Below are 9,269 nucleotides of genomic sequence, written 5' to 3'. Positions count from 1 at the left end.
AGTTCGATGTCTGGTACCAAAAACAAAACAAAACGAAACAAAACAAAACAAAAAACTCCTCCACTTGGCATTCAGGGTTATCTGGAATCTGGCTCCGGGCCACCTTTCTAACCTGACCTTTCTTGGTTCCATAAGTAAACGCTATAGGTGCGGCCATGCACCGAGGAGGGAGGCGAAGCCTGAGTTCGGTGTCATTTTGCAAGTGGGTCAGCAGGTGTCCAGCTCTCGCCTTTTTCCTGTCTCAGAGGACATGATTCAAAGAAACTCAATGTGGCTCACACCAGTGCGCACTGCTCAAGTGTCACCCTAGACTTTCATCCTCCTCTGGGCGGGCTCCAGAGGCCTGGCACAGTGGAAGGCATTCCCAGGCCTCTCGGGAGACTGGGCGCTGCCGCCTCCCTCCCCCCTCCCCCCCTCCCTCTTCCTCTGTCTTCTGTTTTGAGACGCGGTCTTCCTCAGGCTCAGCCTCCCAAGCGCTGGGCTAACAGGTGTGCACCCCAACACGCAGGACTCTTCCTTTCACACAGTTGCCTGGCACATAGTAGGCATTCATTCATTCATTCATTCAAACTCACCCAGTACTCACTCTGCGTTCTTCCAGGCAACTGTAGATATGGTTGTGAACAAAACAGAAAGAAGTTAATGAATTTCTGCCTTTACAGAGGTTAAATTCTACTAAGGAAGACACACAATAAAGCAAATAATGAGAAAAAATAAAGCAGAGGAAGGAAACCAGGCACAATGACCCATGCCTGTAAATTGCAGCACTTAGGGAGGCTGAGGCAGGAGGATCTCAAGTTCTGGTCCTGCCTGGGTAATTTAGCAAGACCCTGTCTCAAAAATAAAATTAAATTTAAAAAGGACAGGGAATGTAGCTCCGCAGCAGAGTGCCCCGGTTCAACCCCAAGTGCCCCCAGGAGAATGGGGAAGGAGATGGAAAGTATGGGATCAGAGGTGATGCTGAGCTGTTGGATAGGCTGGCCAGGGAGATGCCTCTGAGAAGTCTAACTTTCAGTAAAGATGTGAAGCAGATGTTTAATGTCTGGAGCAAACTGTTAAAATAATGCTCCCTCCAGGAACTCCTCAGAAAGAGAACAACTGTGAAGAAAGCTACTCAAACACTATGTGCCATCTTTTTTTCTTATTTTTTTTCTCTTTTTAGTACTGGGGATCAAACTCGGGACCTTGCACTTGCACAGCAGGCAGTGAAACCACTGAGCTAAATCCCCGGCTCTTCTTATTTTTTGAGCAAAGGGTCTTGGTATGTAGTCCAGCCTGTCTTTGAACTCATGGCAATCCTCCTGCCTCAGCCTCCTGAGTGCTGGGATTACAGGCATGAGCCACCATCCCTGGCAGGATGTCTTTTTTTTTGGTACCGGGGATCGAACTCGGGACCTTGCACTTGCAAGGCAGGTGCTGAAACCACTGAGCTAAATCCCCGGCCCATGGATATCTCTTTTGATATAACAGTTTATTGAGATATAATTCATACCATATACTCCCCCTACTTAAGGTATATGTTTGTTTGTTTGTTTTTGGTTTTTGGTACTGGGGATCAAACTCCGGATCTTGCACTGCTTGAGAGGCAGGCGGTGGCAACACTGAGCTAAATCCCTGCCCTACTTAAGGTATATGATTCAGTGAATTTTTTAGTATATTCATAGTTGTACAACCATCACCACAATGAATTTTAGGAAATTTCATCAGCCCAAATGAAGGTTTTGTCTATTAGCTATCACTTCTTTCCCCTCCAGCCCCGCCTGGCCCCAGGGCACCCCTCATCAGTTGTTTCTGGCCTCTGTCTCCAGTGCTCTCTGGGCGGGGCCTGGTGTGAGCGTGTGCAGCTGGAGCTCCAGATTTGCCCTCCCCGTTCCACTTTGGGAGGTGGGCGAGTGACGGCTGAGAAGCCTGTGAGGGTGGGCTGGGACTTCAGAAGGCGAGGAACTTCTGGAAGGGATGTGGGTGACAGAAAGGGAAAGCAGAAAAGGGAGATAACTTGATTCTGTTTGTCTATTGCTCTTTTTGCTTTGCCAGTCACCCTAAAGGTCAGCAGGCTAGAAACCCTAAGTGAAGTGGGAAGTCCTGCAAACTTAGTTGTTATTTATTTATTTGGTTTTGGTACCGGGGATTGAACTTGGAACCTTGCACTTTTGAGGCAGGTGGCGGAACCACTGCTCTACATCCCTGGCCCCTTAGTTGTTATTTATATGGTTAATTTTCTTTCTCCGTTTTTACATATTTATGCTTCCTATTTGCTAACATTATATAAAGGAACTGATCATGAAACCAAAAAAGTTGGGCTCTTCCTTCTATCATGGCTTAGCTGTTCTCAAATTGTCCTCTTCTGCGGGGTGTGGGGGCTGCACGGCTGTAATCACAGCACTTTGGGAGGCTGACAGGAAAATCGCAGGTTCGAGTCCACTCAGGCAACGTGGCACTTTCGTGAACCCCTGTCTCAAAATAAATAATAAGAAAGGCCTGGGATCCCGCTGAGTGCAGCGGCCCCGGGCCCCATCTCCAGGGCTGCGGAGAGAGACATTGAGGGCAGGCGGGGTAGTAGGTGCCCGCTGTCCTGCCCAGTGGCGCTTCCTGAGCTGCCCGAGGCCTCAGGCTGCCGGTGCCGATTTCTTGTTTAGGTGCCGTCCTAACTTTTCCCTCCATCCCAGAGCTTCTGAGTGCAGAAAGGGCGGGTGGCTCAGTGGCGAGCGGACACTGCTAACCATGGAACAGCCGGCCAAACATTATGAAACTTTCCTACCGAGAGGGAGCTAGGAAGGGGCCTTGGAGGACCCTGGTCCAGTCCCTTCACAGGAGGGAGGACCGCAGAGCCCGGTGAACAGCCCGAGCCCATCCAGCCTGAGAGCCCAGCCAGAGTCCAGCCCCGCCCCCCGTTGTTTTGTTTTGTTTTGTTTTGTTCAGTACTGGGGATTGAAACCAGGCCCTTCGCACAGAGCTACATCCTAGCCCCTTTAAAAAAAAAAAAAAAAAAAATATATATATATATATATATATATATATATATATATATAAATATATATTTCCTTTTTGAGACAGGGTTGAGTAAAGTCACTAAATTGCTCAGGCTGGCTTGAATGTGCGATCCTCTTGTCTCAGCCTCCAGGAGTGCTGGGATTACAGGTGTCCGCCACCATGGCGGGCTCTGATCCCTGCCTTACAGCCGGTTATACGAGGGGCCGGGCTCTTCAGTTTGCGGGACCTGGATCCGACTCTCCGAACCGCCCGGGACCGCCCCGAGCGCCGGCCTGGGCGGGGGCGTGGCCTCACGAAAGCGAGCCAATCCCGGGCCACAACGCTGGGGGCGGGGCGCTGCCGCTCCACCCCCTTCCCCGCTCGGGGTGACCGGGGTGACCCGGGTGACCGTCGCCGCTCTCCGAGGTCCGCGGGGGTTGTACCGGTTAGTGGGACGGGGCTTGGCCCACAGTGGTTTCCATTCAGAGCGGCTGCCGCGTGGAGCCTGGCGCGGGGTTCGGGCTCTCAGCCCCGTCGCCGGGAGGGCGGCATCTCCTGAGCGCTTGCCTCAGAGGGCCAAGCAGTATCCTGAGGTCTGGGGCTCAAAGAACAGAACAGATTGCATTGTCTTCTTGGAGCTTCCAGAAGTGATTACAAGGCTTTGGGGTGGGAAAGTAAAGCAGTTACACTGTTAAGGAAGCCAAGCCCGAGGCCTTGTAATCCCGCTGCTCTGGGTGCTGAGATGGGAGGGTCACAAATTCAAGCCTAGTCTAACAACTAACAAGTTAGTGAAACCCTGTCTAAAGGGGAGAAAAGGGCTTGGGATGTAGCTCAGTTCGAAGGCACCGGGTTCAATCCCCAGTACGTCAGTTGAGGGGGGCAAGTCAGACAGACACTAGGGGGAAAGTGAGATCTGAACAAAGGATTGAAGGAGGCTCGGAGAGGAGCATTCCAGGCAGAGGAAACAGCTGACATTAACAGCGGGATGAGTGTTGTGGTTACCGCACGGACATGGGAGAAAGGGTGCAGATCTTGCAAGGTCTGGTATGCATTTTACTCAGAAATGGGGAGCCAGGAAAGAAAATGACAGAGCTGCTGGGCGTGGTGGCGCACCCCTGTTATCCCAACACTTGGGAGGCTGAGGCAGGAGGATCGCTGAGAGTTTGAGGCCAGTCTGGGCTACATAGTGAGTTCAAGGTCAATCTGAACTACACAGAGAGACCCTGTCTCAAAATATGAAGAAAAAAAAAGAAAATGACAGAACAGTGATTGGTAGCAAAATTCAACCACTGTGAGATCCAGAATCCAGACATAACAACTTGTTGAAGAAAAAAAGAGAACATCACCAAGAATTGGGAAGGAACTGACAGAAAAACTTAGAAGCCACACAGAACTTGGAAAGATGGCCCAGAACACAGAAAAAGGAAACAACTTATGCTCTCCCTGGCTCTTGTAGCCTGAAGGCGGTGGTGGTGGGGGACTGGACTGCACAGAGCCAAGGTGAGTGAGCAGGGCTGGGGAATCCCAGGAGAAATGTCAGCAGAGTCCTTGTGAACTGCAAAAATTTAGGCTAATCTAAGATTAATTGGAATAAGAGAAAATCAGAAGACAGCACCAAGGGCGTACAAATCCTGGTTACAGAAATAATAGCAGAAAACTTTCCAAATATTTAGAAAGAATTGAACACTCAGATAAGTGAGGCATACAGAACCCCAAATAACCAAAGTCAAAAGAGAACCTTTCCACATCACATCATAGTCAAAATCCCGCAAGTCCAGCACAGGGACAGAATCTTAAAAGATGTTAGAGAAAAGCAGTGAATCAGGTGTAAAGGTAAGCCCGTCAGAATTACAGTAAACTTCTCAACACAAATCTCCAAGACCAAGAAAGCTCAGAGTAAAGTTTTTAAGCCCTAAAAGATAACAACTTCCAACCAGACTGCAAAACTTTCTCTTTTTTTGGTACCGGGGGTTGAACTTGGGACCTTGCGCTTGCAAGGCAGGTGGTGGAACCACTGAGCTAAATCCCCGGCTCCTTTCTTTCAAAACTGATGGAGAAATACAGTATTTCCATGACAAAGAGCACCTCAATAAGTTCATGAGCACCAAAGCAGCATTACAAAAATTCTCAAGGACATCCTAGAAAAAGACAACGAAGCCAGCAATGGCAAAAAGAGTCAACACACAAAAATCAATAGTGTTCCTGAACACCAATAATAAACTCATTGAGAAAGAAATTAGTGAAACAATACCTTTCACAATAGCACCAAAAAGTAAATACCTAGGAATTAACCTAATCAAGCAAGTGAAAAATCTCTACAGTGAAAACTCCAGGGCCGGGGATTTAGCTCAGTGGTTCCGGCACCTGCCTTGCAAGCACAAGGTCCCAAGTTCGATCCCTGGTACCAAAAAAACCCAACAAAAACAATGAAAACTACAGTACTTTGAAAAAAAAGATACCAGAAAATGGAAAAATATCTCCTGTTCCTGGATAGGCAGAACCAATATAGTAAAAATGGCCAACTTCCACAACTGTTATACAGATTTAACACAATCCCAATCAAAATACCAATAGCATTCCTCACAGAACTAGAGAAACAGTCCTAAAACCCATATGGAACCAGAAGAGACCTAGAATAGCAAAAGCAATTCTGAGCAAGAAGAGCAAGGCAGGGGGCATCTCAATCCCCAACTTGAAAGTATACTACAAAGCTACCATGATAAAAACGGCATGGTTCAGGGGGGAAGACCTGAGGATCAGTTTAACAGACTAGAGGATGCAGAAATGACTCCAGGCACACTCAGCCACCTTATCTTTGACAAAAGGGGCCAAATATTTTCACTGGAGGAAAGGCAGCCCCTTTAATAAATGGTGCTGAGAAAACTGGCTTTCCACATGCCGAAGACTGAGTCTCAGCCCACATCTCTCACCATGCACTAAACTAAAGTTGAAATGGATCAAAGATCTAAAATATTAAAACAGCAACAATCTGTTGGAAGAGAGAATAGGTAAAACTTTTGAAGACACAGGTGTATGTAAAGACAAGGACTTTCTGAACAGAACCCCAGTTGCATAAGGGATAAAACCAAGAATCAACAAATGGGATTGGATCAAATTAAAAAGCTTCTGGACAGTAAAGGAAATAACCAACGGAGTGAAGAGACAGCCCACAGAATGGGAAAAAATGTTTGCCAGATATTCCTCAGAGGACTAATATATAAAATACACACAGAATTCAAAAGAATTAGACTCCCGGGCCGGGGATTTAGCTCAGTGGAACCGTGCCTGCCTCACAAGCACAAGGTCCTGAGTTCAATCCCCGGTACCAAAAAAAAAAAAAAGAATTATACTCCCCCAAATAAAAGACCCAATCAAAAATGGGCAACTAAAATGAGCAGAAGAAATACAAGATGGCCAATAAATATATGAAAAAATGTTCAACATTTCTGCCATTAAAACAACAAATTAAACAACACTAAATTAATTAAAATAAAAACACTGAGATTCCCCATCATACTTCAGAAAGAATGGCCATCAGCAAGAAATCAGATAACAACAACAACAAAAGAAATCAGATAACAACAAATGCTGGTGAGGCTGTAGGTGGGGAAAGGAACCCTTCTTCATTCCTGGTGAGAATGTAAACTAGTACAACCATTATGAAATCAGTATGGAGATTTCTCAAAAAGCTAAAACTGGAAATTCCATTCGACTTAGCTCTCTGTGAATGGTCTCAATTCTCCAATCAGATACCTTCCTAGGTGTCTTCCCAAAAGAGATAAAGTAATCATATTATAGAGACACATGAATACCCATGTTTATAGCAGCACAATTTATGATAATTAAATCTTGGAAGCAGATTATATATCCATCAACAGATGAGTGGATAAAGAAAATGTGGTTGGGCCAGGGATTTAGCTCAGTGGTTCTGCCACCTGCCTCGCAAGTGGGAGGTCCTGAGTTCGATCCCTGGTACCAAAAAAAAAGAAAATGTATTTATACACAATGGAGTACTATTCTGCCATAAAGAAGAATAAACTTGAGTCATTTGCAGGAAAATGGCTCCATCTTGAGGCTATAATGTTAAGTGAGGGCTGGGGATTTAGCTCAGTGGTTTCGCCACCTGCTGCATAAGCGGAAGGACCCAAGTTCGATCCTTGGTACCAAAAAAAAAAAATGTTAAGTGAAATAAATCAACACACAAGCTTAAATATCATATGGTTTGTCTTATATGAGAAACCCAAAATATAAGTAAAGAGCAAACCAGGTGTGGTAGTGCATGTCTGTAATCCTAGAATTTGAGAGGCTGAGGCAGGAGAATTGCTGTGATTTTGAGGCCAGCCTGTACCACAAAGTGGGACCCTGTCTCAAAGAACCAGAACCCAAAAATAAATAAATAAATAGAGAGCAAAATAAAAGATAATTAATAGGAAAAAAAAGAGGGAGGGAGGTGGGAGGGATGGTAGGGGGAAATGCAGCCAGGAGAGAAGGGACTGGGATGTAAAAGAATTAGGATGTGTTGTGTACAGATATCAACTCATCACATTCCATTGAATGTAGTCATCACATACTGCAAATCTGTACTAGTGAAAAAATGAAGAAAAAACTGGGAGCCACTGCAGGATTTTGAGCAGAAAGGTGTCGCCATCTGACTTATGTTCTAAAATGATTATTCTGGCTGGGATGTAGCGCAGTGGCTGGGCTCTTGCCTCACATGATGAGCCCGTGGGTTTGACCCCAGTACTGAAATAAAATAAAATAAGTAAAATAAATGATGGCTCTGTTGCCATGTTGAGAGACAGGGAACAGGGCAGATAGAGGCAGGGCCCTGCCGGCAGGGCTACTGTGGCAGCTCACCCCGTGTGCAGGTGACAAAGGCAGGCAGGCAGGCAGGGTAGCCTGTGGGTGGGGAAAGGGGGCAGATTCTGTGTGTCCTTTGAGGAAAGAGCCCATAGGACTTTCCAAAAAGTTAGAAATGGGTTAATGCACTAAAGAGGACGTAAGAGCTTCTGTGTCTGTGAGCTAGGTGTGACAGTGCACCTGTAACCCAGCCACGCGTGAGGCTGAGGCAGGGGATCACTCGGGCCCATGAGTTCTGGGCCAGCCTGGGCAACAGGAATTCTATCTTTGTTTTTATTTATTTTTTTGTGGTACTGAGGATTAGACTCAGGACCTTGCACTTGCCAGGCAGACTCAGTGCGACTGAGCTACATCCCCGGCCCAGGAATTCTGTCTCAAAAAAAAAAAGAAATCACTCTAAGATTTTTGGCCCAAGCCAAAACTGTACTTAAACTGAACGGGCAGTTTAAGTACAAAAGACTGGGGATGTAGCAGATTTGAGGGCTCAGGAAAATCAATATTTACAAGAAGAGTCTTTAGCCAGAGAAGCACGGATGTGAACAGGGCGTATGACAGAGTTTGTTATAGTTGAAAGTCATAAAAGTGTTCTCTCACCGGGCTTGGTGGTGCACACCTGTAGTCCCAGCTCTCGAGAGGCCGAGGCAGAAGGTTCGCTTTGAGTTTGAGGCCAGCCTGGGATACACAGCGAGACCTTGTCTCAAAAACCTAAAAAAAGAAAATGAAAGAAAGTGCTCTCTCTTCCTGTGAAGCTGGAGAGCTGTCACTGTGGTGCTTTAAGCAGGCACAGGGACAGATCTGAATCAGTTAGGGTATTTTTTCAATCTGAACCAAGCCAGGTGTTGAGGCCAGTGCCTGTGGTTCTAGCTGCTCAGGAGGACAAGGAGGGGGTGCTGATCCCAGAAGTTCAAGACCAGCTGGGGCAACAGAGGGAGAACCTTTCTCAAATAATAACAAAACAACAAACAAAAAACAACCCAAAACCAGCAAAATCAATAATCGGAACCAGTGAGGTGATCCTTCTTCCCCTAAATCTATGGCGTATTGGTTGGCAAGAGGTGGTGGGTAAGTTATGCCATAGCTCACTGCTTTTCTGCTATTTGCTTTTTTTTTTTTTTTTTGGTACCAGGGATGGAACTCGGGTCCTTGTGCTTGTGCAGCAGGCGGCGAAACCACTGAGCTAAATCCCCGGCCCCTATGCAGTATATTTTTCATCTCAAATTTTGTCATTTTTCCCTGTAGGGGTTTGATGTGGGTCTTTTTAATATCTTTCATGTCTTTACCAGACTTTTTGAACATACAGAATGTTATTGTCCTTCTCTGATAATTCTAAGATCTCTCTCAGTTCTGGGTCACTTTCAGCTGCCTGACTATTCTTACTGTGAATCAAAGTAACCCCAGTAGTTCCTGGCTCCTGAGGCTGCCATGGTGGCCCTGGCCAC

At 46.3% G+C, this 9,269-nt stretch overlaps 1 long non-coding RNA gene across 1 annotated transcript; it reads right to left on the bottom strand.

Annotated features, from left to right (window-relative positions):
- Positions 1-575: 575 nt before the first annotated feature.
- On the bottom strand, positions 576-8,877 carry LOC147828618 (uncharacterized). Its single transcript, XR_015450357.1, has 2 exons — positions 8,425-8,877; positions 576-605 (listed from the first exon to the last, which is right to left on the bottom strand). It is a non-coding gene; the product is annotated as an uncharacterized LOC147828618 (long non-coding RNA).
- Between the last annotated feature and the right edge of the window lie 392 nt (positions 8,878-9,269).

This window comes from Heterocephalus glaber, unplaced genomic scaffold (genome assembly GCF_053883595.1).
Source record: "Heterocephalus glaber isolate CG9 unplaced genomic scaffold, H.glaber_assembly_v1.0 deba00000943, whole genome shotgun sequence".
Lineage (NCBI taxonomy): Eukaryota > Metazoa > Chordata > Mammalia > Rodentia > Bathyergidae > Heterocephalus > Heterocephalus glaber.
Note: the sequence above shows the minus strand (reverse complement) of the source record. Positions and strands in the feature narration are given on the sequence as shown.